This window comes from Buteo buteo, chromosome 2, assembly GCF_964188355.1.
Source record: "Buteo buteo chromosome 2, bButBut1.hap1.1, whole genome shotgun sequence".
In the NCBI taxonomy this organism is placed as follows: Eukaryota; Metazoa; Chordata; class Aves; order Accipitriformes; family Accipitridae; genus Buteo; species Buteo buteo.
In genome coordinates, this window is record NC_134172.1 from 26509708 (window position 1) to 26519816 (window position 10109).

A 10109-nucleotide genomic window follows, 5' to 3' on the forward strand; every position below is an offset into this window, starting at 1 on the left:
TGGCTGGGGTTAAACCACAACAAGAAGTATAACTCGTGGGTTGGCATAAGAACGGTTTAATAGAACAGAAAAGAAGAAACTAATAATGATAATGATAACACTAATAAAATGACAACAGTAGTAATAAAACCATTGGAATGTACAAACGATGCACAGTGCAATTGCTCACCACCCACTGATCAACACCCAGTTAGTCCCTGAGCAGCAATCCCCCTGCTCCCCCCCCCCCAGTTTATATACTGGGCATGACGTCCCATGGTATGGAATACGCCATTGGCCAGTTTGGGTCAGCTGCCCTGGCTGTGTCCTGTGCCAGCTTCTTGTGCCCCTCCAGCTTTCTCACTGGCTGGGCATGAGAAGCTGAAAAATCCTTGACTATAGTCTAAACACTACTTAGCAACAACTGAAAACATCAGTGTGTTATCAACATTCTTCACATACTGAACTCAAAACATAGCACTGTACCAGCTACTAGGAAGACAGTTAACTCTATCCCAGCTGAAACCAGGACATAAAGCTTATGGAAAAACTCACCTTTGTTCATCTCTTGCTCATAACTAAAGTTGAGGTGTAGTATGGTGTGTAAGACAGAGCAAGCCCTTCCCTTTCCATTTATCTACATTAAATTTCGTCTGTCACGTGCAGTCTGTAAGTTTTGTGAAGGTCTTCCGTAGTATTTTATCACCAACCTTTGTCTTTACAGGCCTGAAAAGCTTACTCATTAGGGGTTTTTTTGTTGTTGCTGTTTCAGTTTTCACTCCTGTGATGCATTGACCCTGGCTAGATGCCAGGTGCCCACCAGAGCCGTTCTATCACTCCCCCATCGTCAGCTGGACAGGGGAGAGAAAAATATAACAAAAAGCTTGCGGGTCGAGATAAGGACAGGAGAGATCATTCACTAATTACCATCACGGGCAAAACAGACTCAGCTTAGGGAAAATTAGCTCAATTTATTACAAATCAGCCAGAGTAAGGTAATGAGAAATAAAACAAAATCTCAGAACACCTTCCCACCACCCCACCCTTCTTCCCGGGCACAACTTCACTCCCAGATTTCTCCACCAAGCCCCCCCCAGCGGCAAAAGGGGAACAGGAATGGGGTTTATGGTCATCACGCGTTATTTTCTGCTGCTTCACCTCCTCAGGGTGAGGGCTCATCACACTCTTCCCCCGCTCCAACGTGGGGTCCCACCCACGGGAGACAGTCCTCCACGAACGTCTCCAACGTGGGCCATTCCCACGGGCTGCAGTTCTTCACGAACTGCTCCAGCATGGGTCCTTTTCACGGTGTGCAGTCCTTCAGGAGCACACTGCTCCAGCGCGGGTCCCCCACGGGGTCACAAGTCCTGCCAGAAAACCTGCTCCGTGGGCTCCTCTCTCCGCAGATCCGCAGGTCCTGCCAGGAACCTGCTCCAGCGTGGGGTTCCCACGGGGTCACAGCCTCCTTCGGGAACCCACCTGCTCCGGCGTGGGGTCTTCCACGGGCTGCAGGTGGAGATCTGCTCCACCGTGGACCTCCCTGGGCTGCAGGGGGACAGCCTGCCTCACCAGGGTCTTCACCACGGGCTGCAGGGGAATCTCTGCTCCGGCGCCTGGAGCATCTCCTCCCCCTCCTTCTTCACTGACCTTGGTGTCCGCAGGCTTGTTTCTCTTACATGTTCTCACTCCTCTCTCCGGCGGCTGCTTCTCACTCTCCCAACTTTTTCGTTCTTAAAAATGTTATCACAGAGGCATTACCACTATCACTGATTGGCTCGGCCTTGGCCGGCGGCGGGTCCGTCTCAGAGCCGACTGGTATGGGCTCGCTCTCTCTCGAACACAGGGGAAGCTTCCAGCAGCTTCTTACAGAAGCCACCCCTGTAACCCCCCCCCCACTACCAAAACCTTGCCGCACAAAACCAATACAACTCCGTGTCAAGATCATTTATGAATATGTTAAACACCACAGACCATGGAAGAAGATCCTTGCAGGATTCATCAATGGCTTTCCACCAATTTCAGAATTAATCATTCACTCAAACTCTTTTTTTTTTTCCATTTTTTAAACACTTCGTCATGCTAGGACTTTACCCCTTAACCCATGGAAGCTTTGTTTGCCTAAGAGTGAAGCTCTTTCTTTTTTTGAAATAAGCAAAATACAGCAATGAGATTTCCCTTGTCCACAGGTCTGATGAGGCCTTCAAAAATGCCAGTAACTTTGAGGCAGAATTCTTCTTTCCAAAGACTGTGCTAGCTCCCCCCCAATATACACTACCTGTTAAAGCGCATCTCCTTTTGGTACTTTCTACTAATTTGTCCATGCAGACACTGAGCTTATGATCTGTAGTACCCTATGTCTTCTCTGGGAGTAGCTGTGCTGGGATAGAGTTAATTTTCTCCATAGTAGCTGGTATGGGGCTATGTTTTGGATTTGTGCTGAAAACAGTGTTGATAACACAGAGATGTTTTAGCTGTTGCTGAGCAGTGCTTACACAGAGCCAAGGCCTTTTCTGTTCCTCACCCACCCCACCAGCGAGTGGGCTGGGGAGGCACAAGAAGTTGGGAGGGGACACAGCCGGGACAGCTGACCCCAGCTGGCACAAGGGATATTCCAGACCATATGATGGCATGCTCAGCTTATAAAGCTGGGGGAAGAAGGAAGGAAGAGGGTTACGTTCGGCGTTATGGTGTTTTGTCTTCCCAAGTAACCGTTATGCGTGATGGAGCCCTGCTTTCCTGGAGATGGCTGAACACCTGCCTGCCCATGGGAAGTGGTGAATGAATTCCTTGTTTTGCTTCGCTTGCGCACATGGCTTTTGCCTTACCTTTTAAACTGTTTTTATCTCAGCCCACAAGTTTTGTCGTTTTTACTCTTCTGATTCTTTCCCCCAACCTACCAGGGGGGAGTGAATGAGCTTAGCTGCCGGCTGGGGTTAAGCCATGACAGTAGCTTTATAAGTTGGCACCATCTTTGCCATGCTGCCACCCACCTGGCTTTCAGTGAGACGTTGCATTATTGCATGGGTAGGTTCCTTCAGCACCACTGACTGTATACCGTCACGTATTCAGGTGACTTCATGCTGCACGTTTTGCCTGTTTCCTCCATGATCTCTTCTAGCAGAGTCCACGAAGAGTCCCCTGTAAGGATATGAGGAGTGTGAGACTGTTTATTCTTTGAAATAAAATTGTCTGACCAAAGGCTTCACAAAATTGGGTTGATGAGGAAAAAGAGAGCAAGCTTGTAGACAGAAATCCTGACCAGGCTGGTCAGTATGCTTGTCCAGCTGAGCCCTGTGCCTGGTCACTGCAGCCTGTCCTGTCACCTTATAACTTCTTATTAAATCTTTTATTAACTATCTGTCTGTGTAATCTCACTCTACCCTGTGTGTGGGTGCTGCACGGACTATGAGACCTGTGCATGTCCAAGTGGAATTTGATGCTGGCTACTGGAGTCAGGCTGGGGATGTGGGTGCCCCGGCCTGTGGTGCCGTCTGGTGGAACACTGAGGGTCTTTAACTCCTGGCTACTGAGGTGGGAATGGTGTATGTTCCCAAAACTAGCTACTGGGGAGGGGGAGAGCGGGGTGAGTGAGGTGAGTGAGGGGCTCAGCACCAGCGGCTGAAGTGGGACCGCAGGTCATGGCCCACGTGCCTGGTGGCGGCTGGGCACGTGTGTCTGTATCTTCCCCAGACGTGGGGTGCGTGGGGTGTGCATGTGCCTTTATTGGCAAACCTAAAACTGGAGCAGCTGGCGAGTCAGGGAGGCCTCTGGCCGGGGATGGGGTATCAGTTAGGTGGGGGGGCCCATGCTGGTACAACCAGGGTATCCCGTAAATGTGGGGACCATGAGGGATAAGCGTGTGAGTGCCGTGTGTTTTGCTAGCGAGCACCAAGCTGGGCCGGCCAGTGAGTCAGGGACCCGTGGGCTGGTAAGGGGGCCCAGGATCTGGTTGGGGTGGCAGGCAGGCGAAGAGGCCATGCTTGAGGATGTGCAAATGTGCGTATGGCTGTGAACCTGGAGAGTGTCGTGTGTGCCTGCGCTAGTCACCTCCTGTCTCTGCCAGCCGCGGCGGAGGAAGGGACGTGGCTGCCCATGTATATGCTTGCCTGTGGCAGTGTGTGTGACTAGTCGTGTCAGCGTCCTCTGTGCGTGTGTGTCTGTAGGGGTGTCCGTGTGTCTCTGTGATCCATGCTCAGTTTCGCTACTGGTTGAACCTGCAAACAGGATAGCGACTGCCATGTCCCCCAGCCTGGGCAGAGGCCCCGGGTCCCCAGGCTGGGCTCCAGCCACCAGGCCAGAGAGGTCCTGGGTCGGAGCAGCTGGAAGAGACAGCCGAGCTCCTTACATCACTTTTGACGTACTGTCATGGGGAAAAAACTCGGGATATTAAATACAGGCCACAGTTAAGCAAGGATGGTTGGAAATGCCCAAAGCAGGTGGGAATTTAACAATTTTCCATTCAGTGAAAGGTACTTTAAATGTCCTAGCATCTGACTTTCCCAACCAAACTGCTGAGGTCTAGGGAAGTGGCAGCAATGACTCAATTATCCCTTCATTAGGGAGGCCCGCTGTAGAGGGCCTGGTTAAGCATTAATATCAAAATCAACCCCTCCAGAGACAGCTAGAGATCCAGAGCACATTTCTGAATATGCCAGGGATATGCCAGTTTTTAATTAATGCTGGATCATCGCTTACCTTAACTAGTGAACCACCACCTCAGAAAAGGGAACAAATAAAATTTTCAGGGGTAGGAGAGGCTGAGGGATATGGGTGGCAAGAATTTGACCAACTCACACTTGAAGGATGAAGACAAATGACAGAATCATAGAATAGTTTGTGTTGGAAAGGACCTTTAAAGGTCACCTAGTCCAACCCCCCCCATCACAACTTGCCATGTAACATAAAATCTCCATGGGCTTTTAGGGATACATGGACAACTTTCTGTGAAGGATGTACAAAGGGGATTTGCCAGTAAAGGGGGTGGGAAATGGGACATGGACAAATGCACAATTTTTACAACTGGGGCTGGGGAGTAGTGCATATGGAACTGAGTAATACACAGAGAAATCTATACACCAAATCGATCAAAATTCATAACAAAACATCCTCAGAATCAGGCTCGAATAATCTGAGTAGGGGTGGGAAATTTGTGGGACGAGTACCCCTTAGAACCACCTGAACTTTCCTGTAGCAAAACAATATGTGCTGGAGAATGGTTTGCATTTGGGCAATGGCTTTGTTGGGAGGGTAATGCTACCGTCCTCTGCCAAAACATGACTATTATGCAAACACAACTAATAAATGTATGGCTCTGTAGGCTCCTTCTAAAATGAGGCTAGAGTTCCCCTCTTGCTGCTGTGGCATGCCACATGACGATCACCTCATTCATCCTGGTAAAACCTGGATGCACACAAAAACCAGGAGCTGGCCCCTACCGTTTGAACTTAGCTGTAGGTATCCAATACTAGCCTTGCTTTGAGGTAATGCAGCCTTCAACTTCAGGTAATGCAGTTTTCAACTTTACACTGAATATTATACAAGAAGCAAAGATCACATTTATTGTGGTTGGTGATATATTGTATATTATGATTAGTAAAGCCTTAATGGCCTTACAGAACTGAGAACAAAAATATTAATAGATGTAGTACTGTAGTTTCAACTGCTCTTTACATTTATTGGATTAGAAAGATCAGACAAATAAATTGTAGTTTTAATCTATTAACACAGATAGAGTTAGTACATCTCTTAGCTACCAGAATACCTTTCTCCAAAATTATGAAAGATGAACATGATGTCCCAAGCAGAAATACTTTCACAATAATTAATAATTGTTAATAGTTATTCTTGTTTGCTCCCCACCACAGAGTCTCGCAATCATTTTCAACAGCATTTTGTATTTGGAGATTGTCTCTCTTTCACCCACACAGTCACAATTACCTTCAAGAAGATTACATGAGTCTCTTGGTTCAACCCTTCTAGTAGGTGACTCTAATGCTGGCTCTTGGGGAATATCTGCTTGCTGACTGATTCCTTTATTCTTGCATTTGGCTTACAGCTTCAGTGAGGTTCTTTTTCTCTGGTAACTTCCTTTTTGATAACTTCAATCTCTTCAGTGACAATAACAACTTCTTCATGGACAATGTCTCAAGGTGGTTCATGCATCTTGATGAAATGCTGCAGTACTTTGATGTCTGTTTAATGAAACAGAAGTATAATTAGAATCTAGCTGTGGATAGAAAGATTGTTTTCACCTGAAAACATCAAGAATATACTGTGCTGGGCATTGTCCCTTTAGCTGACTCAGAACAGTAAACCCAGGCATCTGTTTCCTTACATATGGCAATTTGGGCTCCTTCAAAATCTTCTGAACCCTTTCATTTAGGGAGAACAAAGGAGTGTTCCTCTTTTCTCAGGAAACAGTTTAGGTTTTCTCTAGGGGCAAAGCTACTTTCAGAAGTTCCTGCTGCTCTCCTACACAATCTGTGTTCGTGGTCCTTCTGTCCACTTCTTTCCTGAAGATCATCACCTCTCTGCCTTTGCCAACGTAATGTGCCTTTCTGCAAACTGGTTCTGTTAACTGATCCAGGTTCTAAACAAACACACGATTTTTTTTTTCTTAACACAAATCTTTCTCTAGGACACGTCAGTAGGAACATTTTATTTTTGTCTTCAGAAGGTCAAATTTGGACAATCCTTTTCAATGTATGTACAAGCACTACATATCCCAATTCTGTTGATCCATGAAAGCTTTACAGACAGAATAGCAAAACAGAAGACCCCAGAGATTGTATCAAGGGAGTACTTCAGAGGAGTAAAAAGTTGCTCTATGCTTTTGTTTCCATGGGCACCCTCCAGTTACTATTATGAAGAGGGGATTATTGGCTCAATAATTAACTCATTGATTTACAAATAAAGGGTGTAACACATCCAGGTGCACTTTTTATATGAGAAAATGCTATGTTATAGCTTTCAGATTACTTACTTGCTAAAGGTACAAAGTTAAGGTAGTTTCACTTTGGTGTGCCAGTAAATAACTTCAGTCAATAGAGGATGTGGGGAGAAGAAAGAAAACTGAAAGAAAACTTCCTACTGTCTGATGCTCTGTATATGAGTTACACACTTGCAAAAGCCAAAGGAGAATAGTCTGCTCACAAAAAGAGCATCTAACAGGGCTACTGACAACCAGGATCGTCAGAAAATAGCAATGGGTTGTTTTAATCTATACAGAAGGAGAGGTAATTGATTTTAGGGATAGCAAGGGATTACTTAGCCAATAATTAGCCACCTTATCAAAGTTATCTGATAAAACCATGGATTATGCCAGACTCAGAGTCCTGTACAAGTGTATGTACATAGGATCCTACACAATCAATGATCCCTTTCTTTCTGATAAGATCACATTTGGATAAAATCATACTGTAAGGCTGCTTGTGGCAATGAATCTGAAATATGTGAGCAGAATTTGGGAACCTCTTCTCTCTGAAGGCTAGATTTCAGTAGGCCATTAAGAATTAAAGCAAAGATAACCTGTCCTGTTAATCAGCGTGCCTTTCTCGAGAGTATCTATTTCCCAAATTACAGGAATCCAAATACGGAATTTTCCAATTACCTCTCCTCAAGGAGTCAGGACATGGCAGAGTGAAAATGTCGTTTTGCTTGTTTACAGAGGAACGGGGTGTTTTTGCATCTTGCATATGAAGGTAGAATGTCAGATCTTCCCTCTGTCGTCTTTTGGTGGGGTGCTGCTTCTGCCAGGATCTTGCTGACTCATCTTCTGTCTCACTGATTGTCATTATGTACTGGGTTGTTTTTTCCACGTATTTCTCACCTTTCAAAATGTCACAAAACAATTAGTGACTATTAACTTCAAAATGAGGATTGACTGAAGACAGCATAATGAATGGCCAAGGGAAAGCTTTGTCAATATTTCTCAAGAAACAAGGTGCTCTCTGTGCACCTATTGGTTCAGTGCTGAATGCGTAAGCTAGCTGTAAAGTCTGACTGCACAAAGTAGTCATGGTATAAGTGTTTAAAAATTAAATACACATTCAACAGAACACCATCAAAAGTTATAAGCAAATATCAGCTAGTAAAGCTTATTGAAAAACTTACCTATGTTCATCTTTTGCATACAGCCAAAAGTGGGATGGTTGTATGGTGTGTGAGAAAGGAGGAGTTTTGTGTCAGGAGAACCAATAGTTTTTCACGGTGCTGATCCTAATAACTCCTGTTTCACTATTCCTGCTTTCTTAGATCTTTGTTTCTAAACTGCTTAGTAGTAGACTGCTGCTAGGCAAGATAAAAGATTTGTCCCCTTCTCTTCATGAGAAGCTGATCACAAGCTATGGAGGAAATAGAAGTAGATGCTGCATTTATTGTTGGCTGAAACAAAACCAAAAGCAACTGCTTCTTACCTGCAGAACTTGCAGAGCCTGACTGCGGCTTAACTGCTCCCTTGGTGAGATAAGTGGAAATGTTATGCTGAAACTTAACGTATCCACGCAAGGCTATACATAGAAACAAATACTGTGGGATAATGACAGGAATGCATATTGCGATATACTCCCTCTGTAGGCTTCCAAGTCAAGCTTAATCTGTTCGTAATGTCCTGCAGCTCACCCTGAATGAGGTGAGACTGTTAGAAAAGGAACTGACAAGTTCACCTCAGCTTTTAGTGAGCAACAATATTTTTGAGCAACTCTTTGCAGTACTTCCAGGTAGAAACAAGTAACAATGTCTCTTGTAGAACATTAGTGTAACAAAACTCAGTGCAAGATCTGGGGGAAATTTATTTAACAAATCTCTTAACAAATTGGTTTTACACACTCACATTAATGCCATAAAGGAATGGCACGTGTGACATGCTAGCTTGTTGCCATCCTCCTCCCGTAAAGCACAGGGCCCGCCGCTGAGGAGCTGTCGGTGCTATGGTCTTGTCAGTGCCCACCATCTGGGCTTGCCCCGCAACCTGGTCTGACTGACTGGGAGCAGCGTCCATCATTATCGATGCAGGTCATGCCCTTCATTCACTCTTGTTCTGCTGTTTCTGCTGGTGCTGGCACACACACTGCCATCCTCAGCAACCCTTGCTTTTCTGTTACAAATCTCTACATTATCTCTTTCCCCAATGCTCAGAAGCAGGGTTTCAGATTAATGTAAGAACAGATGCATTGGGGTAAACCTAAATTCTGTGTAGTAGCCCACCTCCAATAACAGCCAAATCCCAACTTAAAATGCCTCAGGGAAGGGAATTAAGACCTGGGCGATCACCATGTTACTTCCCGAAACACTCTTGTAGTTCAGAGGTGCGTGTTTAGGACTCCTCAGTAGACCGAACTGACTTTCCCAGTTCTGCTCTATTCTTTTTGATACAAGGGGACCTGAACTGCGTGTAACCTTCAACAGCACACATGCAGGAACTGTGGACTTTTTTATAATGACAGACTACTTTCTGAAGCCATCTATTTCTTCTCTAGTCATTTCTAACATTCAAATTCCTCTTAACAATCCCCCCAGTTTCATGGGGGATCATTACTGAAGAGTAATCATCGTTAGACTCTATCACATTGCTTTTCCTTTCATCTACAGTTAATTTCATCTGCCAAGTGCAGTCAGCAAGTTTTCTGAAGGTCTTCTATTGTGTTTTATTACCAACCTTTGTTTTTACAGGCCTGAAAAGCTTACTCATTAGTTTTTTTTGCTGTTGGTGCTGTGTAACTCTTCACTCCTTGTCAAGATCAGATGAGTACGTTAAACACCACAGGCCTCTCTACACAGCAATAGTGTGACACATCTGGAATGCCGGGGCCCAGTGTTCTGGGCTCTCCAGTACAAGAAAGACATGGACAGACTGGAACAAGTCCAGCAAAGGGCCTCAACAATGATTAAGGGACTTGAGCATCTGAAATATGAGGGCGAGAGCTGGGACTGTTCAGCCTGGAATAGAGAAGACTCAGGGGGGATCTTATCAGTGTGTATAAATCCTGGACAATATGGTGTAAGGAAGATGCAGCCAGGCTCTTCTGGGTGTCCAGTGACAGGACAAGAGGCAATGGGCACAAAATGAGAAAAGGAAGTTCTGTTTAAACATAAGAAAAAACTTTTTAGTAAAAAAAGAGTGATTGAACTCT

General features: G+C 45.3%; 1 long non-coding RNA gene across 1 annotated transcript; it reads right to left on the reverse strand.

The window, feature by feature from the left end:
• Positions 1-2826: 2826 nt before the first annotated feature.
• On the reverse strand, positions 2827-7778 carry LOC142028628 (uncharacterized). The gene is made up of 3 exons (XR_012649646.1): positions 7589-7778; positions 5917-6170; positions 2827-3117 (listed from the first exon to the last, which is right to left on the reverse strand). It is a non-coding gene; the product is annotated as an uncharacterized LOC142028628 (long non-coding RNA).
• Positions 7779-10109: the final 2331 nt, after the last annotated feature.